This window comes from Plecotus auritus, assembly GCF_963455305.1.
Source record: "Plecotus auritus genome assembly, chromosome: 4".
Lineage (NCBI taxonomy): Eukaryota > Metazoa > Chordata > Mammalia > Chiroptera > Vespertilionidae > Plecotus > Plecotus auritus.
The window spans coordinates 52,908,340-52,934,198 of NC_137775.1; the positions used below are offsets into that span (position 1 = coordinate 52,908,340).

A 25,859-nucleotide genomic window follows, 5' to 3' on the forward strand; every position below is an offset into this window, starting at 1 on the left:
CAAGCAAAGAAACATGACTCCACTGAATGTTATTATGTCCTATAAAATGCGACACACAGATTGAAAGGAAAACAGTATTTTCAATCTGCATTCAAGTAACCACTGAAAAAAGTTAATACCCAACTTCTATTCTTCCTAAATGAGCTTGAAATTTTTTAACGTATCCGCAATTATGGTGTTTTTAAACTTTATATGAATTATAAATTATATATATATGTCTATATATACACAGATATATAAACATATATAAATCCTATATAATAAAAGGCAAATATGCAAATCGACCAATTGCTATGATGTGCACTGACCACCAGGGACAGATGTTCAATGCAGGAGCTGCCCCCTGGTGGTCAGTGCGCTCCCACAGGGGGAGTGCCGCTCAACCAGAAGCCGGAAGTGGGCCTAGCTGTCAGTCATACATCACCCAAGAGCTCCCAGGCTGCAAGAGGGCGCAGGCTGGGCTGAGCACGCCCCCCCCCCCCCCCTGAGTGCATGAATTTCATGCACTGGGCCTCTAGTATGTACATAATTATTGTCAGGATAAAGAAAGCAAAGAAAAAACTTCCCAGGTAAACCACTTTATTATTTTCTAACTCAGGAGCCACTGACTTATTTTCTTGAGAATGAAATGCTTTTTAATTCCTTTAAATTTTTCTTATGTTTGGTAATAGGCATTCATGAATAATGAAGAAGCAAGGGTCTAATGTAAATTGAATAGGTAGGTTTCTAAAGAGAAAGCACAACTCAACCGAGAAAAGAAAACATTATTCTTTTTGTTAGAGACCTTGGAAAATTGAGCAAAACTAGTTATGGGGATGGCATTAACTTCCAATGAATATTCTTAGGGAAATCATGTGAACCCTGAACTATCTTCAGGTTAAAGCACATGAGTGTACATGATTATAATACAAATATTTTAATTATATTTTTAATTTAAAAATCTTATGCTATGATCTGTTTCCTGATATGGTGCCATAAAATATAGAACATGTTTTTTATAACAATATTACATCCAATTTTGCAACTCAAAGATTTATTCCTAATAGAAAGGACTGAAACCTTTAAATTTTGCCCAAATATCCACCAAATATTTGATAAAGCTCCCAAGTTTCAGATCTTATTAATATACTAGAGTCCTGATAGACAAAATTCATGAGGGGAGGGGGGTCCCTCAGCCCGGCCTGCACCCTCTCATAATCTGGGACCCCTCAGGGGATGTCTGACTGCCGGTTTAGATTGGCCTACACCTGCAGTCAGACATCCCTCTCACAATCTGGGATCACTCGCTCCAGGACCACCCACCTGCTCGCTCCTAACTGCCTGTCTCCTTAACACTTGGCTTGCAGCTCCTTAGCACTGCGCCAGAGGTGAAAGAGGTTCCTGCCACCACCACTATGCTCACCAGCCCGGCTTCTGGCTGACCCCCTGGTGGTCAGTGCACATCATAGCGACGGGTCGTTTTGGTCGTTCCGCCATAAGGGTCACTGGGCTTTTATTATATAGGACTAGGGGCCCGGTGCATGAAATTCGTGCACTGGGGATGGGGGGTCCCTCAGCCCAACCTCTCCCCTCTCATATATCAGCCCTCAGGGGATGTTCTACTGACGGCTTAAGGGGAGCGGGCCTAAGCCGCAGTCTGCCCTCCCTTTGTGGGAGGCAACCAGGCTGATCAGGGAAAGGCACCAGCCCCATCACCCCACTGCTGCAGCCATTGCCAGTCACCACAGCCACCAAGGTGTTTTCATCAACATGAACTCCAGTCCCTTAACCATGAAAAAATGACAATTTTCTTTAGGCATTTTCAAGATGTGTCTTTCATAGGATATGACATTTCTTTCTTTCTTTCTTTTTTTTTTTTTATCCTCACCTGAGGATTTGTTTATATTGATTTTTAGAGAGTGTGGAAGAGAGAGGGAGAGACAGAAACATCTATGTGAGAGGGACATTTTGATTGGTTGCCTCCTGCATGAGCCCTGATCTGGGCCCCAGCCAAGGAGGAGTCTGTAACCTAGGTACACGCCCTTGATCAGAATCGAACCCAGACCCTGCGGTCAGCAGGCCGAGGCTCTACCCACTGAGCCAAACTGGCTAGGGCAGGATATAACATTTCTTAGCCCTCCAGCAGTGGACCTTTGTTTTTTTCTCCAGGAGTGTGGTGGAAAAGCCCTAGATCACCTTTTTGGATTCTTATACCCAAGTTACTAAGAATATTACCAGTGGCATACAGGGAGCTTAGCCAATGAGGGGTCAGAAAAGGTATTTCCTCTGTAGTTCACACCTACCTCCTCCGATCTCCGGCTCCACCCCTGCCAAGGCCTAAAGCCTCAAGGACTGGGCAGGGGCCCCTCAGTTCCCTCCAATCCCCGGCTCTGCCCCTGCCAAGGCCTAAAGCCTTGGGGCCTGGGCAGGGGCCCCCCAGCTCCCTCTGATCGCCAGCTCTGCCCCGGCCCAGGCTGAAAGCCTCTGGCCTAAGCTTGGGGCCTGAGCAGGGGACCCCAGCTCCCTCTGATCGCTGGTTCCACCCCTGTCAAGGCCTAAAGCCTTGGTGCCTGGGCAGGGGACCCCCAGATCCTTCTGATCGCCGGCTCTGCCCCTGCCAAGGCCCCAAGCCTCTGGCCGAGGCTTGGGTGCTGGGCAGGGCCCCCCCAGCTCTGTCTTATCCCCCGGCTCTACCCCAGCCCAGGAGCCCCCTGGCTCAGGCCCTTCCTGGTTGCTCAGGACCCACCCCGGGCCTACCTCGGAATGACCTGGGTGCTGAGAAAGTTCCCAGGGCCCAGGGGGCTGGGCGCCAACGTATGCAAATCAACCTCCATCTTTGTTGGGTTAATTTGCATACTCACTCTGATTGGCTGTGGGCGTAGTGGAGGTACGGTCAATTTGCATGTTTGTCTATTATTAGGTATGATAATTGCCAAGAGGATCATCGTACATGGTTGTATTAATGTCGCCTTCAACTGCCAAGTCCAAAATTTAATTTTTATTCTTTCATCTATTTTTACCCTAATTTACAGACGTATCATTAGAATTCCTAATCATCTATATTTCCTTGTATTTCCACCCAACTCTCCTACCTCCACACCATAGCCTATCAACCATTTTCAATCTATTTTTCTTCATAGAAAGCATTAAGTTTTATATACTTCTCTGATTTCATTTATTACATATCTTAAGTACTCCCTTCCACTTCTTTGTGAAGAAAATGAATTGTACTTTTAAAATTTATAACAAAATTAGTACATAGTGACCTCAAATATTAAAAGCAACCCTGAGAAAAAAAGAACAAAGTCAAAGGTATCATACTTCCTGACATCAAATCATACTGCAAAACTACAATAATTTGAACAGTATGGTACTGGCAAAAAAAAAAAAAAATAGACACACAGACCATCTAATAAAATTGGGAGCACAGAAATAAATCCACATGTATATGGTCAATTACATTTAAACAAGGACCCAGAAACATATAATGGAGAAAAGAAAACCCGTTCAACAAATGGTGTTGGGAAAATTGGAATACCACATGCAAAAGATAAAACTAGACCACTGTTTGACATCACACACAAAAATTAATGCAAAATGGATTAAAGAATATAAGATCTGAAACAATAAAATACATAGAAGAAAACATAGGTACTAAACTTATGGACTTGAGCCTCAAAGAGAATTTTGTAAACTTGACTCTAAAGGAAAGGGAAGTAAAAGGAAAAACAAATGAATGGGACTTCATCAAACTAAAAAGCATCTTCAAAGAAAAACAAATCATCAACAAAATAAAAAGGAAGTCCACCAAATAGGAGAGATATTTGCAAATGATACCATTGATAAGGGGCTACTATCCAAAACGCATTAAAAATTCATACAATTTAAAAACATAAAAACAATACTATTAAAAACTAGGCAAAGGACTTGAACAGACACTTTTACCAAGAAGACATACAAATGACCAATAGATATATGAAAAGATGCTCAACTTCACTAGCTATAATGGAACAACAAATTAAAACCAAAATGAGATACTGAGATACCACCCACACCTGTTAAAATGGCTATTATCTGCTGACAATAGACTAATGATTCTCAGAGGGAAGGGGGGATGGGAAGAGATTAACCAAAGATTTTACATGCATATATGAACAACCGAAGTGTCATGAAGGCCTGGGGAGCAGGCGGGAGTGGGAAGGAGAGGGTCAATGGAAGGAGAAAAGGGGACATCTATAATACCTTCAACAATAAAGATAAATTTAAATAATAAAGTACTGTTTAAGGATGTTCTACTTCTTAAAAAAAAAAGAAAAGTAATGTTGGAGAGAATGTGGAGAAAAGGGAAACCTAATACACTGCTGATGGGAATGTAAATTGCTACAGACTCTATATAAAACACTATGGAGGTTCCTTAACAATTAAAAATAAAGCTACCACCTGTCTGGTGTGGCTCAGCAGTTGAGCATCTACCCTAGAACCAAGAGATAGCTGGTTTGATACCTAGTTAGGGCACATTTCTGGGTTGCGGACTCAATCAGCAGATAAATACGTGGTACATATATATGAAATATTACTCAGCCATAAGAAAAGATAAAATACTGCCATTTGCAACAACAAGGATGGATCATGAGAGTATCATGCTAAGTGAAATAAGTCAGTGAAACCATATAGAATTGCACACCTGAAATGTATATAATGTTAACCAATATCAACACAGTAAATTTATTTAACAAAAGAATGTATTATGATAGGACATACTTCATTCTCAAAAAATAATCCCCTTCTTCCTTCCATTGGTTGTTCTGAATGTTAGATATTTTTTCCATGGGGATCAAAAGTATATTATTGGAAATAAAAAATAGGGGGAAAATAAAATTTTGCTAGTATTTCCCCATTTAGTTTATGTGTGAATTTTTAATATAACGAAGTGATGTAAAGAATTAAAATGTCAATATGTCAGTGAACAAGTTTCAGCAGTTCAACTTTATGAAAATTATAAAAAAATGTTAAAATTTCTGGGAAATGCCAGCATTTGGATTTTTTTTAAAAGAAGAAGTAAATGTCAATATTGTTTGTAGCATTTTTATAATACAGTAAGTAGATTCCATCCTTTCACTATGTTTTTTGTTTTTTTTTTTTTACTTGTCCTACATGCAACTACATTTTTATAATGTATCTTCTGTGCTAGCCCTGTAAGTTTGCTGTTAAAATAGCTAGGTACAGAGCAAGGTTAAAATTCTTTTTAAAAAGCACTATACTTAACCAAACAGTGCACCTAATAGTGTGGCCACTCCACTTGTACAAAGAGGCAGAACAAGTTAGTATATACATATAAGAAGAAAACTTCTAGAAAATCTGTCCTACATCCACAATAACACACCAACTAGGGACGAGAAAAGTTTTAAGTTTGTAAATCATTAGAAAAATCTATAATAATTATGGCCTGAAAATCATGAAATTATGTTAACTATAGCCATAGAAAATTATCAATTTAGCTCCCATAGTATTTTTCATGTAATAAATGTGGCTTTTGTTAAACCCTATAAGATTGTTCTCCTAGGATACTGCATGATTGGATCAGGTGAATAGCTTCCACTAAACATAATTTTAGATTAAGATTAGTTGGCTGAATTCAATTCCATATGAAAAAATTCAATTCCATGAAAGCAATTATATGAGGGAAACCCCCTTCCCTTAATGAAACAATCTTTAGCTCTTTAATGTTTTAGGTCTGACTATAGTTAGAATGGGTTTGGGGATTCTGTTTGTATCTGATAATAAAGCCATATCCTTAGCACAAAGAAGAGTTTTACCCTTTTGTGTTTAAAGTCAGGATGGAAAGCTCCAAGTTCAAGAGCAGTATGAAAACCTGGTCCCCCATGCCCTGACTGGTCCCAGAAACGTAGTTCTTATTGTTGTCATTTTTAAGTAAAATTTTAACATGGAAAGGGTTGGAAAAAAACTAGAAAATTTGAAAGTATTCCTGTAACAGTGTTATGTGAGGATTCCTACTAGTCTTGACATTTATACTGGTATTTAAAGTCCCAGTTCTTTTATAACCATCAAGAGATACAGGTTAGAATTGAGCTAATGCTCATAACCAATTCCATACCCCAGTGTTGAAGGTCTCAGAAAACTTACCAAGCTTTCCAAATATTTCATGATGCCCTTAAGGCTATCTACACACGGTTTTAGAAAGCATGGGAATTGTCAGATAAGAGGTATTATGGCTTAATTTTGCTCGCTCCTCAAATAAAATATTGACCCAGACAGATATGTAAGGATTTCTCAAGAAGCAACAGGCTCAGACTTCGAAGTAAATTGAAACAATATAATTTTTGTTATCTAGAAACACAATTTTCCCCATTAAATGACTCATCCAGGCAGGATTGTACATTTCCTAAAAGCAAAACAGGTCATGATGATCCTGTTTCCTATTATATTCTCAGTGCATAGGGTGGTCCTTAGAATATAATAGGCATTCAACAAATATTTGAAAAAAAAAGACAAAATAAATGCACTATATACATTTATTATCCTTTAACTGGTTTATTAAAATAGCAACTTATTTAATATATTTGCTTCACTTCTGTTCCTCTTAAATCTATCCCTTGCTCTGCTGACAATGTAAACTTTCTAGATTATAGGACTGATTTTTTACTCCATTTCATATTGTATTTCCTAAAGGTTCAAGTTTAAGTGCCTTAGGCTATAAGGCAAGGCCATTCTCAAGATGGACTCTCCTAACTGTCCAAACATTTTTAGCAGTGCCCTTCACATAACTATCTTTCAACAACTTTGAAGGTTATTATTAAACATATTATGTAGTTTCAAACTTTCTTGTTTTCTCATAGTGCAAAAAATTCAATGTGTTAATGGTCTGTTTGTTTGTTTGTTTATGTACTTAAATTATTATCTGGCAGCTGAAATTCAGAAGAAATTCCAGAGGGATAAAAAGAGTTTTGTGCCATAGCTGGTTTGGCTCAGTGGATAGAGCGTCAGCCTGTGGACTAAAGGGTCCCAGGTTCAATTCTGGCCAGGGGCACATGCTGGGGTTGCGGGCTCGATTCCCCCCCAGTGGAGGGTGTGCAGGAGGCAGCCAATCAATGATTCTTTCTCATCATTAATGTTTCTACCTCTCCCTTCCTCTCTAAAATCAATAAAAATATATTTAAAAAAAAGAGTTTTGTCCCAACAACAAAACAAGAAAGCCCACTATATGAGAGAACACATTTGCTAATGTTACTTCCAATAAGGGTTTGATCTCCAAAATTTATAGGGAACTCATACAATTTAACAAAAAGAGGATAACAATCCAATCAAAAAATGGGCAAAAGACCTAAATAGATACTTTTAGAAAGTGGACATACAGAAGGCCAAGAGGCCTATGAAAACATGCTCAAAGTCACTAATCTTCCAAGAGATGCAAATCAAGACAACAATGAGATATCACCTCATACCTATTGAATGGCTATCACCAACAAATCAATAAACAACAAATGCGGGCAAGGACTTAGAGAAAAAGGAACCCTCATGCACTGTTGGTGGGAATACAGACTGGTGCAGCCACTGTAGAAAACAGTATGGATTTCCCTCAAAAAATTAAAAATGGAACTCCCATTTGACCCAGTAATCCCACTTCTAGGAATATAACCAAAGAAATCAGAAACACTAATCAGAAAGAATATTTGACCCCTATGTTCATAGAAGCACAATAGCTAAGATTTGTTTACCATAGCTAAGATTTGGAAACAGCCTAAGTGCCCATCAGCAGATGAGTGGATTAAAAACTAGTGGTACATCTACACAATGGAATACTATGCTGCTGTAAAAAAAAGAACTCTTACCATTTGCAACAGCATGGATGGACCTGAAGAGCATTATGCTAAGTGAAATAAGCCAGCCAGAGAAAGATAAGTATCACATGATCTCACTAAATTATGGAATATAATCCTATCAAATAAAAGAATAATATGCAAATTGACCGTACTTCTGCTATACCCACATGCCACACCCACCAGTCAATCAGGAGCGAGTATGCAAATTAACCCAACCAAGATGGCTGCGGCCACAGAGTGAGCAGGAGGCTTGGGTTGCCCCCAGCAATGGAGGAAGCCAAGCGTCCTGCACACCCTGGCCGGCCCTGGACTCCACTCAAGGCTGCAAAGTTTCAATTATAGAAGATAAATAAATCCCAGATACCAGGGCCTCTGCTTGGGTCACTGCGGGGCGTGGCTGGCCTGCAAACCATCACAGGCCCCTCGCCCAGGCCACCCCATGCCCCAAGGGAACCCCCACCCTGATCTAGGACACCCTTCAGGGCAAACCAGCCGGCCCCCACCCATGCACCAGGCCTCTATCCTATCTAATAAAAGAGTAATATGTAAATTGACCATCACCCCAACACACAAGATGTCTGCCCCATGTGGACACAAGATGGCCGCCACAAGATGGCCAGCAGGGGAGGGCAGTTAGGAGGGACCAGGCCTACAAGGGAGGGCAGTTTTGGGCAATCAGGCCAGCAGGGGAGGGCAGTTAGGGGTGACCAGGCCAGCAGAGGAGGGAAGTTGGGGGTGACTGGCCCTGCAGGGAAGGACAGTTGGGGGAGATCCAGGCCTGCAGGGGAGAGCAGTTGGGGAGGACCAGGCCTGCAGGGGAGGGCAGTTAAGGGTGACCAGGCCTGCAGGGGAGGGCAGTTAGGGGCAATCAGGCTGGCAGGGGAACAGTTAGGCATCAATCAGGCTGGCAGGGGAGTGGTTAGGGGGTGATCAGGCTGGCAGGCAGAAATGGTTAGGGGCAATCAGGAAGGCAGGCAGGCGAGCAGTTGGGAGCCAGCAGTCCTGGACTGTGAGAGGGATGTCCGACTGCCCATTTATCGGGCCTAAAAGGGCAGTCAGACATCCCTCAAGGGTTCCCAGATTGGAGAGGGTGCAGGCTGGGCTGAGGGACACACCCCCCCCCCATGCATGAATTTCGTGCACCAGGCCTCTAGTGAATAACATAAACTGATGAAAAAAATAGATCCATATACATAGAAGCATCAAACAAACTATCAAAATGCAGAGGGAAGGCAGGAGGGGGGTGGTGGTAAGAGATCAATCAAAGGACTTGTATGCATGCATATAAACATAACCAACAGACAATGAACTTCATGTTATCAGATTTACAGAGTTCTTAAATAAATTTAGGGCAGCTTAATGATGTTCAAAGTGGATAGATGTACTGATAAGCAAATATCACATTTCACAGTTTGGTTGCTACAAATTAGAATAAAGATGTCATTAAAAGATATTCTTAGAAAAAAATATATATTTGTTATAAAAATATAACAATTATGATAAAAATGTTAAATGAATGGAGCTTGTATAAGAGTTTAATGTAATGACTCTCCTTGTCAGTAAGTTGTCTATGCAACCTATTTAAAGCGTTAGTAGAAATTAAATATATTAGATGTCAGCTCCAGAAAAAATGAAAAAAAACAAACAAATAAAAAACTTTATCCTCATACCACAAAAGCACTCAAGTTAAAAACAAATTAAAAAATGTATAGGTAACATATAGGTAGATAAATTCCCCACATTTCTTCATTCTTAACTTTGCTGACATAATTTAGATAAATTACAGTTTAAGTTACTAATTAATTGTTAAAATAAATTACATTTTATTTTATACATGTACAAAATGCATATATTTTATGCTTTATGTAAAAATTGTCAGTATTAATACATATTTGCATTAAATTAGAGTGCAGTTAATTTAATAATTAAATTACTTAATAACAATCATTTTACTAATATTCTTTCATATTTCTTTATAGTTGAATTAAATTATTTTTTCTGTGGATTTCATGTATTGAATAAAACAGAAAAAACTAGCCCTGGCTGGTTTGGCTCAGTGGATAGAGCGTCGACCTGTGGACTCAAGGGTCCCAGGTTCGATTCCGGTCAAGAGCATATGCCTGGATTGCAGGCTCAGTCCCCAGTGGGGGCGTGCAGGAGGCAGCCAATCAGTGATTCTCTCTCATCATTGATGTTTCTATCTCTCTCTTCCTTTCCCTTCCTCTCTGAAATCAATAAAAATATATTTAAAATAAAACAGAAAAACTAATATAAAACAGATTAATTTCTTTTGTTCTTATCTAGAATTTATCCTTATATAACAGAAATTCATTATTTCTGAGTTGACAAAATGTAAGCCTAAATTCCACAAGTTTTCTTAACTAGAAAAAAGACTAAAAAATAAAGTTTATCAAAAAGTAAACACTGAAATTTAAGTAATTACCTTCTTTGTATTCTTTATATTTTATTCATAATATATTTCAATTTTTGTTTTAAATTAATTGAAATCAACAACTGAATTTGTATAATAGAACATATTAGTTTTGTTAGTTCACTTTATTCTTAAAAAGGCAAATTTAGTAATTCTTTTTCCTCTAAGAATGTTTTCTCAGCATAGCCCTCTCATATTCCAATTTTTCACTTTATCATTTGTATGTATACAAAGTGGGTTGAACCTAACTTAATATTTGCATTTCACCCTTTTGGAAACCCATTGAGGTACTGTCTTTGTTAATATATTTTTCATGGGCACACAGGTACTAAATAGTGCATCCTAGATTTGCATGCATGCCCACCTGATTTCAAAGCTTATCTTCTTATCCTATTACTTGTACATGTCATTCTTTTATTCTGTTAAGTTATCCATTCAAGTAAGCAATTGCTGCAACTGTGCGGTGAAGATCACAGCTATATAAAAAGAGCAAATTACACATACCATCAGAAATCTGAGTATAAAGAGGAGCTGGTGAACCAGCACTGACTGGCAACAGTCTTTATTGATCTTACTTCTCTAGGTGAGGACAAGCCTTGATTTCAGATTGTGATCTTTTAGGAATTGGTGAGTAGAGTTGATAAGTGGAGGAAGCTCTACCCTGATTATTCTTTTAAAGATAACCTTTTCAGATTAGCTCAACAGAACAACAAAGAACAAAGAATCAGGATGCAACTCTAAAGCTGAAGCCCAATGGGACTTAGCTAGGGACCCTACACCCACTTTGTAAGGGCCACCTACATTCACTTTACCTATAGGAAATAGAGCTTTATAGTTTTGTATTTTACATTTAGGCCTATGAAACATTCTGAGTTAATTTTTTTGTGACTGGTGTAGGTTCTGTGTTTAGATTCATTTTTATTTATATTTTTTGCACATGATACCATTTGCTAAAGATACTATCTTTGCTCGATATATTGCTATAAAGTGATTTGTTTCTGTCTTACCAAATTAAGGATGTTCATATAGACATCTAAAAATATCTTTATATATCATAGCAACAGTGTTCAGCAAGAGGAGTTGATTTCAGTGTACAGATTTTTTTATTTTCCTCCACCAACAATAGATAATCAATTTTAACCAATTTTATTCTTTTCTAACACATTTATTTTTCAGTGACTTATGTGCTCATTCTAAACAATTCCACCAAAGAAACTTCCACCCCTGAACATTAAGCATTTGATCAATATAAGTTTCATTGTAGAAAGTAGTGTTAAAAGTTTATTCATTCAGTGCACTCTTTAGAGATGATTAACTGTCTTTATTATATTAAAGCTAACCCAAAGCCATCTGCCAAAGGCGATTGTGTCCAAGCACTGAAACCATTTCATGTGAAAACTCATTTTCAGGCTCCTAATTATTTTTCATTATAGTGGCACTGTGGAATAGATTGGAATTGGGCAGTAATTGCCAGGTCTGAGCAGTGTGGACCATTGCAATGTATCAGTTTAGATGAAGTGTGACAAGGATACATCTAGCTACTATATAACTTCCATTAACCAACTTCCCTGTCCCTGATCATGTAACACTTCATAGAATGTGGTCAGCACAAGGTCATAATAATGGCTTTCTGACAGACTTCAAGTATTTTGTACAAGTGCAAGCTGTTAACCCCCTGTGTTAACATTGTTCTAGTAATGTCCAGTTATTGCAGTTGTCAAAAATATCTATTTCTTCTAGGGGACAAGTAAACTTTTTAGAAGTACAAGTTTCAAACTCAAGTTGACTTCCTCCACATGTGATGTTTCAAAAGCCTGAAATTAAGACAATTTCATATGATATAATTGTAAGTGGTTAATTACTCAGTAGTATTATTCAGTCAATTCAATATCTATAATAATAAAAGCATAATATGCTAATTGGACCGAACAGCTGAATGACCTTCCAGACATCATTCTGGACATCCTTCAGGACGAAGCCACAGCGGCGGGGGCCGAGGCAGAGGTGGTTAGGGGCGAGCAGGCAGGCAGGCGAGTGGTTAGGGGCGATCAGGCAGGCAGGCAGGTGAGCAGTTAGGAGCCAGCGGTCCCAGATTGTGAGAGAGATGTCTGACTGTCACTTTAGATCCCTGTGGGATCGGGCCTAAACCAGCAGTTGGACATCTCCCGAGGGGTCTCAGATTGCAAGAGGGTGCAGGCTGGGCTGAGGAAAACCTCCCCCGCCTTGCATTAATTTCATGCATGGAGCATCTAGTACAAATACAAAAGTTCAGTCCAAGCAGGAAACACTCTCAAATTATATCTACACATGCAATCAAGTAGATCATTTTTAAGCAAACTTACTAGTAGAGCAAAACGGCCATACTTATAGATAAACCCTTTCCATAAAGAAGTTTTCTCTACAATAGTAACACTATGGAATATATAAGTAATTATCAACCAAATAATATTTTCCCCCAGGAAAATTGGCAAATATCTGGAGACATGTTTTGGTTGTCATAGCAGGGGTGGGGAGGATGTGTGGTACTGGCATCTAGTGGGTAGGGACAACAAAGAATTATCTGGCCCAAAACGTGGTTTCCATTTGTTTCCCTCATACTTGAGATGTAAAAATTATTCTTTCATGATTGATATTTCTTAGATATTTGCCCTCTGTAAATATTAAATGATTAATATCACTTATTAATAAAATTTCCATCTATGTAATGGTCCATTTTAGCTGTAGTAAGTTCATACATACTACAAATTCTAATTTGAGTCATGGTCCTTTAACTGCTTCCTAATGGAATGCTTTCTTTCACAAGCTGAGGTGAATCAAACACATCTGAAAGAAGCAGTCCTTCTAATTTGATGTGAGTCTTCAAGCTGCTCTAGAACGATGGGGTGGAATAACACCCAGTCCTGGATGTGGCCACAGATGCAGACTTATAACTTCAGCATTTTTTAAAATAAATTTTCATTTATATATTTCTGTAATAGTTATATAGCCATGATCACAGTTAGCCAACATTGTCTTTCTTCTATATGTTTGATGTTTTATAACACTTATTTTTTCCTAAGTGAAAAAATATTTTGTCAGTTGTTCTTTACCCTTTAGAATGATCAACAGCTTTGTATTTCATACGGTGTTTATATCTATAGTCCCCACCACTATGCTTCAAAGTCTTTTACAATGTTAAAGGCATCTAGATATAATTATCTTAAAATCCATTTAAAAAGCTAGCATGACTCATATAGTTTTATGACTCAAATCATGCTAAATTTGAGAAATATCTCTCCCAATTCATATATGAAACATTTTTTCTCTTTTTTTCTTTATTGATTAAGATATTATATATGTGTCCTTATCCTCCCACACACCCCCACTCATGCTCTCACTCCCCTGGTGTCTGTGTCCATTGGTTAGGCTTATATGCATGCATACAAGTCCTTTGGTTGATCTCTCCCCCTTACCCTCACCCTCCCCTACCTTCCCTCTGAGGTTTGATGGTCTGATCAATGCTTCTCTGTCTCTGGATCAGTTTTTGTTCATCAGTTTATGTTGTTCATTATATTCCACAAATGAGTGAGATCATGTGATATTTATCTTTCTCTGCCTGGCTTATTTCGCTTAGCATAATCCTCTGCAGTTCCATCCATGATGTTGCAAATGGTAAGAATTTCTTCTTTTTTACCACAACGTAGTATTCCATTGTGTAGATGAACCACAGTTTTTTAATCCACTCATCTGCTGATGGGCACTTAGGCTGTTTCCAAATCTTAGCTATTGTAAATTGTGCTATGAACATAGGGATGTATATATCCTTTCTGATTGGTATTTCTAGTTTCTTGGGATATATTCCTAGAAGTGAAATTACTGGGTCGAATAGGAGTTCCATTTTTAACTTTTTGAGGAATCTCCATACTATTCTCCACAGTGTCTGCACCAGTCTGCATTCCCACCAGCAGTGCATGAGGGTTCCTTTTTCTCCACATCCTGGCCAGTACTTGTCATTTGTTGATTTGTTGATGATAGCCATTCTGACAGGTGTGAGATGGTACCACATTGTCGTTTTGATTTGCATATCTCAGATGATTAGTGACTTTGAGCACGTTTTCATCTGTCTCTTGGCCTTCCTATGTCCCCTTTCGAAAAGTATCTACTAGTATTTAGGTCTGTTGCCCATTTTTTGATTGGGTTGTTTATCTTCCTTTTGTTAAGTTGTATGAGTTCCCTGTAAATGTTGGAGATTAAACCCTTATCATTGATAACATTGGCAAATATGTTCTCCCATGCAGTGGGCTTTCTTGTTGTTTTGTTGATGGTTTCTTTTGCTGTACAGAAGCTTTTTATTTTGATGTAGTCTCATTTGTGTAATAGCCTTATATGACAAACCTATAGCCAACATCAATGGGCAAAAACTAAAACCATTTCACCTAAGAACAAGAATGAGACAGGGATGCACACTTTCACCACTCCTGTTCGGCATAGTACTGCAAGTGCTAGCCATAACAATTAGACAAAAAAAAAGAAAGGAAGGAAGGAAGGAAGGAAGGAAGAAAGGAAGAAAGAAAGAAAAGGTATCCAAATTGGAAAAGAAGACGTAAAACTGTCATTATTCACAGATGACATGATACTGTACATAGAAAACCCTAAAGACTCCATCAAAAAATTATTAGACTTGCCCTAACCGGTTTGGCTCAGTGGATAGAGCATCGGCCTGCGGACTGAAGTGTCCCAGGTTTGATTCCGGTCAAGGGCATGTACCATGGTTGCGGGCACATCCCCAGTAGGGAGTGTGCAAGAGGCAGCTGAATCGATGTTTCTAACTCTCTATACCTCTCCTTTACTCTCTGTAAAAAATCAATAAAATATATTTTAAAAAAATTATTAGACTTAATAAATGAATTCAGCAATGTAGCAGGGTACAAAATTAACGCCAAGAAATCTATGGCAGATTAATGGAATAGAACAGAGAACCCAGAAATCAACCCAAACCACTATGCTCAATTAATATTTGACAAAGGAGGCAAGAACATACAATGGAGTCAACATAGTCTCTTCAATAAATGGTGTTGGGAAAATTGGACAGATACATGCAAAAAAAAAATGAAACTAGACCACCAACTTACACCATACACAAAAATAAACTCAAAATGGATAAAGGACTTAAACATACTAGTAAGACGGAAACCATAAAAAATATTAGAGGAATCCACAGGCAGCAAAATCTCAGACATATGCAGAAGCAATATCTTTACCAATACAGCTCCTAGGGCAATGGAAACTAAAGAAACATTTTTTTTTCTTTTGGGAACAAGCTTAATAACATGGCTGAATTTATGTAATTGCAATTATTTAAATAAGTCAATGAGAAATGAACTACTGAACCACTAATTGAGGAGACTAATTTTGATGAACAGAATTGTTCAAGTTTGAGAGCCATAACCCCACTTTCATTTAGTATTTCCAACTCTCTTCTCAACTTTGTGCTCCATTCTGACCAGTCTATTATGAGCTTAATCATAGGTATAAATGTAAATCACACTGAGCTGATTAACACGTGAATCCACATTGTGTACAGCAGAAAGGAACATGACCAAGTGACCCAGCTGGAGTGCTGCAGTCAAAAATGCACACTGTAGACCCCACACACTGTCAGTCACATTTAATTCTACATCAGTCACATAATCTAGCTATATGTCTTACTTCCTGTGAATTATATTTATCTTATTAAGCATAATTTAGGGATTCATCATCATTCTCTCTCCCTCTCTCTCTCTCTCTCTCTCTCTCTCTCTCTCTCTCTCTCTCTCTCTCACACACACACACACACACACACACACACACACACTTGTCTATTTGTGTTAAGCAGTTTAAAAAAGACACTTTCTGACCTCTTGAAATTCCCAGTCTATAAAGCAGTAATGCTATAATGCTATTATTAAGGATACTAGAGGCTCAATACACAAATTCATGCTCCATGGGGTCCCTCGGCCTGGCCTGCGGGATCAGGCAGACACTGGCTCTCCGACATCCCCCGAGGGGTCCTGGATAGTGAGAGAGCACAGGCCAGGCCAAGGGACCCCACCGGTGCACAGTCAGGGCCAGTGAGGGACGCGGGAGGTTGTCCATTTGGGGAGGGATGGCAGGAGGGCTCTGGGGCATGTCCAGCCCATCTTGCTGAGTCCCGATTGGTCCGACCCCAGCAGCAAGCTAACCTACCAGTTGGAGCCTCTGCCCCCAGTGGTCAGTGCAGGTTATAGCGAGCAGTTGAACAGCCTTAGCATATCATTAGCATATTATGCTTTGACTGGTTGAACAGCCGGCTGGATGACCAGACGACTGGACACTTAGCATATTAAGCTTTTATTATATAGGATGACTAACAAATAGCAATAAAAAATGAGTAAAGAGAGAATAATGACTTAAGGCAAAAAGGGGTCAATATCAATATATTTAATCAACATATTTACTCTTAAATATAAACAGAAAAGAGAAAAATTGGTGTATAATATGAGCAGTCATTATTTAGTAAAATAGATACACATGACCAATAAAAACACAAAAATTATTTATATTTCACTAGTAACCAGTAACTTGCAAATTACAATTAAGAAATAATCATTTTTATCCAGTAGGCCAACATTATTTAAAAGATAGTGTTGTAATACCGTAGAGATGTAAATTAGTAAAACAGAAGAACTTGGCAATATATCAAGCTTTGTGAAATATATGTAATACTTGACATAGATAATGTAGTTCTAATAGTATATTTTAAAGAATTCCTTACCCATTTGCAGAGTGATTCTTTTTTTTTTTTTTTTTTTAACCCTCATCTGAGGACATGGTTAGAGAGTGGGAGGGAAAAAGGGAGAAACATCAATGTGAGAGAGAAACATTGATCAGTTGCTTCCATATGTGGCAGGACCAGGGATTGGACCCACAACCTGGAATTGAAATGGCAGCCCTTTGGTGCATAGGACATTGCTCAACCACCTGAATCCCTCCAGCCGGGCTTGCAGAGAGAATCTTATCAAATGATGTTAAATGTAGAGTTATCTTAGAAGCAAAACAACAACAAAAAACCAGAAACAACTAAAAATGTCTTTTAGGTAGCAGTCAAATAAATTACAGTTTATCTCTCTAGTGTATAGAAGTTTTAAAAAATAGATATGTTTATATATTAGCAAAATTGTTAGTGGTTTTTTATGGTGAGGAGAGAAATGAATATAAAATGAGAGGAAAATAATAAAGGGGAATCCTCACTTTATTGTTTGCTGGCTCTTACTTTTAGTTTCTTTTTTTACAATGAGATTGTTTTGTGCGCTACATTATGCAATTTGAAATGATAGATGAAAATGGGGGAATGATGTAATTCTTATATTTGCAAATGTACTTCCATGATCAGCTCCATGTACAAAGGGCAACTTGTTCCCTGCAGGTTTCTGCTTCCTTTTACCCTGCAAGGGCCTTAACGGAAGAGGAAAAACCCTGTTCCTCTCATGCCTGCGTCTTAAAGCAGCATTTTTCACTGACAGGAAGGTCAGTCTGCATTTCTGCCCCGATATTTATTTGCTTCAACAACTCAACATAACTTTTCACATGTAAAACCACAAAGCAATATTGAAAGATTATATCCCTGGGTATACAGATTTTTTTTTTTTCATTTTAACTGTTATTAGCTAAAGCCCAAATTCATTTTGGTTTTATCTAGACTTGATTAGAATGTTTCTTTGTAATTTATCCTAAATCTTAAAGATTAAAAGTTTTCTTTGCGAGTCTCGAGTTCGAGCTGGTAGCGAGACATACGCGCTCCGGTTCTTCAGTTCCATCAGCCGCCATCAACGCCCTTTGATTCCTTTGGGCACATCTGCACCACTCACCGGCCACACACTCCACCGTCATAAGCCGCTGTCATGGGGAAGCTCGCAAAGGCTGGTAAAATCAAGGTGACTCCAAGAAAATGGCTCCTCCTCCAAAGGAGGTAGAAGAAGATAGTGAAGATGAGGAAATGTCAGGTGAAGAAGATGAAAGCAGTGGAGAAGAGGTTATCATTCCTCAGAAAAAAGGAAAGAAGGCTACAACTCCAGGAAAGAAGGTGATGGTTTTCCCAACAAAAAAGATTGCAGTTATCACCCCTGGAAAAAAGGCAGTGGCTGTGCCAACCCCTGGTAAGAAGGGAGCAGCCGCCCTAATCAAGGGAGCAAAGAATGGCAAGAAAGCCAAGAAGGAAGATAGTGATGAGGATGAGGATGACAGTGAAGAGGAGAATGATGACCATGAGGAGGATGAGGATGAAGATGAGGATGAATTTCAGCCAGTAGTGATGAAAGCTACTGCTGCTGCTCCTGCCTCAGATTAGGAAGATGATGATGAGGATGAGGATGAGGATGAGGATGAGGATGAGGATGAGGATGAGGATGATGACGAAGATGACTCTGAAGAAGAACCTATGGAGATTGCACCAGCCAAAGGCAAGAAAGCTCCCATAAAAGCTGTTCCTGTGAAGGCAAAGAGCACAGCTGAGGATGAAGATGAAGAGGACGATGAAGATGAGCAAGAGGAGGAGGAGGAAGAACCTGTGAAAGAAGCACCTGGAAACGGAAAGAAGAAAATGGCCAAACAGAAAGCTGCTCCTGAGGCCAAGAAACAGAAAGTGGAAGCCAAAGAACCAACTACGGCTTTCAATCTCTTTGTTGGAAACCTGAACTTTAGCAAGTCTGCTCCTGAATTAAAAACGGGTATCAGTGATGTTTTTGCTAAAAACGATCTTGCTGTTGTGGATGTCAGAATTGGTGTGTCCAGGAAGTTTGGCTATGTGGATTTTGAATCTGCTGAGGACCTGGAAAAAGCCTTAGAACTCACTGGTTTAAAAGTCTTTGGCAATGAAATTAAACTAGAAAAACCAAAGGGAAAAGACAGTAAAAAAGGTGCCCTGTTTGACATGGCTACAAAGAAGAAGCAAAGAAAAACGGAAGATGAAAACCATGTATTTAAAGTTGAATGGACCGAGACTTTAGCGTTTATTCAAAACTTAAATGTCCTTCCGACCTGTCTTATTTGTCAGGAAAAATTGGCGCATAACAAGAAATCGAATATGGAGAGACACTTTACAACTAAACACGTGTCATTTAGTACTAAATATCCTGTCGGTGATGCAAGGAAGAAAGCACTTGAGGAACTACAGAAGAGTCAAGAAAAATCAAGTTCTGTATTTAATTACTGGATGCTATCTTCCAACAATGTTGATATTGCAAGTTTTGTGGTTAGTCAAGAGATTGCTAAGAGAGGAAAACCATATACAGACTGTGAATACATAAAAAGTTGTTTTATAAATGCATCTGAAGAGCTATTTTGGGATTTTAAGAACAAAGCAGATATTCTTAAAGAAATTAAAGAGTTACCATTGTCTGCTAAAACAGTGAAAGATGGAACAGTCAAAATGTCTTCGAATATAACTGACCAGCGAGTTGAAGATCTTAAATTGGTTTCAGCTTTATCAATAGCAGTTGGTGAGTCTTGTGACATAAATGATACAGTGCAAGTTTCACTTTTTGTATGATTTATTTCATCTACAGGTCCTAAAGAAGAACTTTTAGGATTATTGCCACTCAAAGGTCAAACACATGGAGAGGATATAGCAAGTGCTGTAATTAAGTGCATTGAAAAACATCATATCCACTCAATAAAATTGTCTCAGTTTCAACAGACGGGGTAAAAAATATGACCGGAGTAAGAAACGGGTTTGTTGCTATTTTGAAAGAAAAAATTAATCACGAGATACTTACTTACCATTGCATCATTCATCAAGAAGCACTTTGTGCACAGACATTTCCAGAAGTTATGCAATTGGTGATTAACATTTGCAAATTTATGCAATTGGTGATTAACATTATCAACTACATTATAGCTAAAGCTCTTAATCATCGCCAATTTAAAGAATTTTTAGTTGAAATGGAGAGTGAGTACGCAGATCTTCTGCTGCATAACAAGCAAACCATCCCATGACAATGGATCATGTAGAGAAGAACATTAAGGAAAGAAAACATAGTGAGGATTTTTTACAGTATGGTTTTACCTCAATAATTACAGCAGGAATTGAGAAACCACAATGTGTTACTTGTTGTGAAGTTCTATCAGCCGAATCTATGAAGCAGAACAAACAAAAATGCCATTTTGATAGCAAGCATCCCAGCTTTGCCAGCAAGAATACCAACTATTTTAGAAGCAAAGCTGATGGACTCAAGAAAGCCAGACTTGACACTGGTGGCAAGTATCACCAAGAAAACTTAGCAGCCGTTGAAGCTTCATATTTGGTGGCACTCAGAATTGCCAGAGCTATGAAACCTCACACCATTGCTGAAGATTTACTGTTGCCAGCGGCCAAAGACATCGTTCAAGATATGATCGGAGACGAATTTGTTACAAAATTGAGTGCAATTTCCTTATCTAATGACACTGTCCGCAGAAGAATAGATGACATGTCTTCTGATATTTCTTGATCAGGTAATCCAGGAAATTAAATCTGCTCCACTTCCAATATTTAGTATCCAGCTTGATGAATCTACAGACATTGCAAACTGTTCACAGTTACTGGTTTGCATGAGGTATATTAATGATGGCGACTTTAAAGATGAGTTTCTTTTTTGCAAACCTCTTGAAATGACAACTACTGCACATGATGTATTTGACACAGTTGGTTCATTTCTGAAAGAGCATAAGATCTCTTGGGAAAAGGTTTGTGGTGTTTGCACAGATGGTGCTCCAGCTATGCTAGGATGTTGATCTGGATTTCAACGTTTGAATGAGTCACCAAAAGTCATTGGAACTCACTGTATGATTCATCAGCAAATATTAGCAATGAAGACGCTGCCACAAGAGTTACAAGAAGTAATGAAAAGTGTCGTAAGTTCTGTCAATTTTGTAAAGGTGAGCACTTTAAGCAATCAACTGTTTTCGCAACTGTGCAATGAGTTGGATGCGCCGAACAATGCTCTGCTATTTCACACTGAAGTGAGATGGTTGTTGAGAGGAAAAGTTTTAAAACGTGTTTTTCAGCTTCGTGATGAACTCAAAACGTTTTTTAATCAGAAAGCAAGACCAGAGTTCGAAGCACTTTTCAGCGATAAAAGTGAACTGCAGAAAATAGCTTACTTGGTTGACATCTTTGCCATCTTGAATGAGTTAAATTTATCACTGCAAAGACCAAATGCAACATGTCTCTATTTGTCTGAAAAGATTCGATCATTGCAAATGAAACTTCAGCTTTGCCAAAAAAAATTGGATGAAAATAAAATTTACATGTTGCCTACCTTATCTGCTTTCTTTGAGGAACATGACATTGAACCAGACAAAAGGATTACGGTGATAATTTCTGTGAAAGAACACTTGCACATGCTTGCAGACGAAATTTCATCATACTTTCCAAATCTACCTGACACCCCATTTGCACTTGCCAGAAGCCCATTCACAGTCAAAGTTGAAGATGTTCCTGAGACAGCACAAGAGGAGTTCATTGAACTTATTAACAGTGATGCAGCGAGAACTGATTTCTCTGCAATGCCAGTTACAAAATTCTGGATCAAGTGTTTGCAGTCATATACTGTTCTGTCTGAGATTGTGTTGCGCCTTCTTCTTCCATTTCCAACAACATATCTTTGTGAAACAGGGTTTTCCAGCTTGTTGGTTATCAAGTCTAAATACAGAAGTAGCCTTGTTGTGGAAGATGGTCTTCTTTGTGCTCTTGCAAAGACTGCCCCGAGAATTTCTGATCTGGTGAGAAAGAAGCAATCTCAACCTTCGCACTGATGTTGGCTTTTTACACATACTGTCGCAAAATGTAGCAATATAGTTTACTGTTGTTATATTAAGACTGTTACCCATGCTACACCATGCTTCAAGCCAAAATTTCATTTATTTGTAATTAGAAATATTTCACAATATATATTAAAAAAAAAGTTTTCTTTGGATCTACAGCCTTTTCTTATAAATAAGGCTGTCATTGATCATGGCATTAAATCAGAACATGGTATTAAATGTTTCCTTAGCAACAGGTCTTTGACAATTGGGGGGGGGTGTTATGCTACATTTTGACTTTTTAAAAAAAGAAATACTTTTCTTTTTGACACAAACCACTAAAAATATACCTTGAAAGGATCAAAGAGATAACTAAGAAGAAACTAATAATATCATCATAGGAAGAATATTTCCTAACCTTCAAAGTCTGAAAACTTGAAAAAACAGATAGAGTTACAGGAGATTGTTTGGCATTAAGTTGAGCTACTGAGGACTGCATAAGCAAGAAACATGTAAATAACTTTTATTATGCCTACAAAGCTGAGGGTTCAAGATAGTGAGTTCCTGAGTCAGACAACCTTGGTTCATATTCTGCCCCAGTCTTGGGATAATTGAGTGATCTTTACCAAGAGAGTATATAAGACTCACTTCTCCACTTGTCATATATGTAACAATTCTATGAGAATTAAATCTAAGAAACTGTGTGCACTATTTAATGAAGGTCATCATTATTAATATCATTACTCTAAATACATGAATTTAATATACTTTCAAATGGAAATTTACCTTAAAATAATTGAAAAATTCTGGATCTATAAGCTTATTATTGTTTGTTTTGTTTACTCAGTTGTTTAGTTTTTATATTCTACATCTGAGTGAAATCAAATGGCATTTGTTTTTCTCTGCTTGGCTTATTTCACTTAGCACAATACCCTCTAGGTCCATCCATGTTTACCCAAATGGCAAGATTTTGCTTTTTTTTGGTATGGCTGAGTACTACATACATATATGGCTATTGCACATATATTCCACATCTCTTTTTTAATGTATTTTTATTGATTTCAGAGAGGAAGGGAGAGTGAGAGAGAGAGAGAGAGAAACATCAATGATGAGAGAGAATCATTGATTGGCTGCCTCCTGCATGCCCCATACTGGGGATCAAGCCTGCAGCCCAGGCATGTGCCCTGATCAGGAATCAAACCATGACCTCCTGGTTCATAGGTTGATGCTCAACCATTGAATCATGCAGGCCAGGCTATATTCCACATCTTTATCCATTCATCCATCCAGGGACACTTAGATTGTTTCCATTCCTTGGCTATTGTGAATAAAGCTGAAATTCACACAGGGGTGCTTATATCTTTTGGAATTAGTGTTTTCACATTCTTTGGATAAATACCCAGAAGTGGAATATCTAGGTGATATGATGTTTCTACTCTTAATATTGTTTTCATACTGTTTTCTATAGTGGCTGTACTAATTTACATTTACACAAGCAGTGTGTGAGGGTTTTCTTTTTCTGCATCTTTTCCAACACTTGTTTCTTGTCTTTTTTATAACAGCCATTCTGACAGGTGTGATTTGATATCTTATTGTTGTTTTGATTTGCATTTTTCCAGTAATTGGTGATGTTGAACATCTTTTCATGTGCCTTTTGGCCATCTATATGTCTTCTTTGAAAAAATATTGATTCAGATCCTCTGCCCATTTTTAACTCAGGTATTTTTGTTTTTGTTGTTCTTGAACTATATGAATTTGTTCTATATTTTGGATATTAACCTCTTATTGAATGCATGATTTATAAATATCTTTTCTCATTCAGCATGTTGTCTTTACATTTTGTTGATAATTTTCTTTGTGGTGCATAAGCCTTTTAGTCTGATGTAGTCCCATTTTTTGTGATTTTGCTTTTGTTTCGCTTACCACCAACAAATTGGTGGTTACTAGAGGGGAGCAAGGATGTAGGAAGGACAAAACAAATAAAGGGGCCAATTGTATGGTGATGGATGAACACTAGACTTTTGGTGGCAAGTGTGATAAAATGCATACAGGTGTTGATCTATAATGTTGCACACCTGAAACTCATATAATCTTATAAACCAATGTTACCTCAATCCTATATAATAAGAGAGGATTATGCTAATTATCTGTTACACTGTGAAGCTTAATGACCAACCCAGTAATGACCAGATCACGGATCTGCAGGAGGGTTTGGCAGCGAGCTACAAGCTGGTGGTAGAGAGCTACAGGAGGGGGCAGGACAGAAAGCTATGAGGGGGGAGAAAGGAGAGAGGGAGAGAGCTACAGGAGGGTGGGGCAGCAGGCGGAGAGCTACAGGAGGGCGGCAGTGAGCTACTGGCTACAAGCGGGGGGGCAGAGAGCTACAAGGGGGGCAGGGCAGCAAGCTATGAGCAGGGGCAAGAGAAGCTACAGGAGGGTGGGGCTGTGGGTGGAGAGCTACTTGGAGAGCTGCAGCGAGGTACTGGCACACGGATTCGTGCTCAGGGCTACTAGTATAAAATAAATATAAAAAACTATCTGAAGAGTTATATACTGTTCCCAGGCTACTATCCTAGAAATGGGTAGTTTGTATCATAGGATAAGTCATGTGAAAGAACTACAAACATTTTGCCAAAGTCATTTTCAGAATTCAAGTTCTATGGTTATTTTGGCTTCTTGGTGAAGTAAAATTATATTTTAGAATAAATAAGAGTCTTATACTAACTGCCCAGTTATTTAATGCTTTCAGACTTCCTAAAAAGCATTGCAATCATTGGATCGAAATAATCTCAAACTTGAGAAATATGCCTTTTGGTAGATTAAAACAACAGCAATAATATTAGTACAAATTGTAGACACCACTCCCATGTTGCCAATATAAACAAATGCAGATGTACTTTTGAATTCATGTAATTGTACTTAAAGGAGGCTCATTTATTTATCTGTTTGTTTATTTATTCTTCACCTGAGGATGTTTTTTCCATTGCTTTTCAGAGTGGAAAGAAGAAAGAGAATGAGAGAGAGAAAGAGAGAAAGAGAGAGAAACATCAATGTGAGAGACACATTGACTGGTTGTCTCCCGCACATGGTACGTGCCCTGGAATAGAATCCATGACCCTGTGGAGCATGGACTGACTCTCTAACCACTTGGCAACACTGGCCAGGGCAAAGGGAGGCTCTCTTGATGTTAACTATTTTTTTTTAAATATATTTTTTATTGATATTTTACAGAGAGGAAGGGAGAGGGATAGAGAGTTAGAAACATCGATGAGAGAGAAACATCGATCAGCTGCCTCCTGCACACCTCCCACTGGGGATGTGCCCGCAACCAAGGTACATGCCCTTGACCGGAATCGAACCCGGGACCCTCCAGTCCGCAGGCCGATGCTCTATCCACTGAGCCAAACCGGTTTCGGCGATGTTAACTATTTATATTAGATTTTTAGATATTTAGGAAAATGAGCTATGCATATTAAAGTTTCTTACAACTTTCATATTGTTCTCAGGGATATTGATCTCAAGCAGAGAGGTTCAATGGATTATCACACTAATTCCCTTACTGTTTTTGCAAAAGGTATATGACAAAGTCAGTCTTTGAAGAGTCCAACAGACCAAGCCATCGTTTTAGAGACATAGTTAAGGAGATTTAGCTTTCCCTCCTGGATAGAGCCTGAAGTAATGCTCAATTTCTAGAGCACCTTTCTTAGAGCAGAAAAGGGCATCTGACAATAGGGAAGAGGAGTAAAAGAAAAACATCTGACTGTAGATCAAGAAAATGGGACCAGAGGAAAAAAATAAATGTCAAGAAACTCATTCTAGGTTTACATGCA

The 25,859-nt window shown here is 38.5% G+C and overlaps 1 pseudogene across 1 annotated transcript; it reads left to right on the forward strand.

The window, feature by feature from the left end:
- The first annotated feature begins 18,149 nt into the window (after positions 1-18,149).
- Positions 18,150-25,627, forward strand: LOC308246689 (annotated as a pseudogene). The gene is made up of 2 exons: positions 18,150-19,381; positions 25,604-25,627. The product of its transcript is annotated as an uncharacterized misc_RNA (transcript).
- The last annotated feature ends 232 nt before the right edge of the window (positions 25,628-25,859 follow it).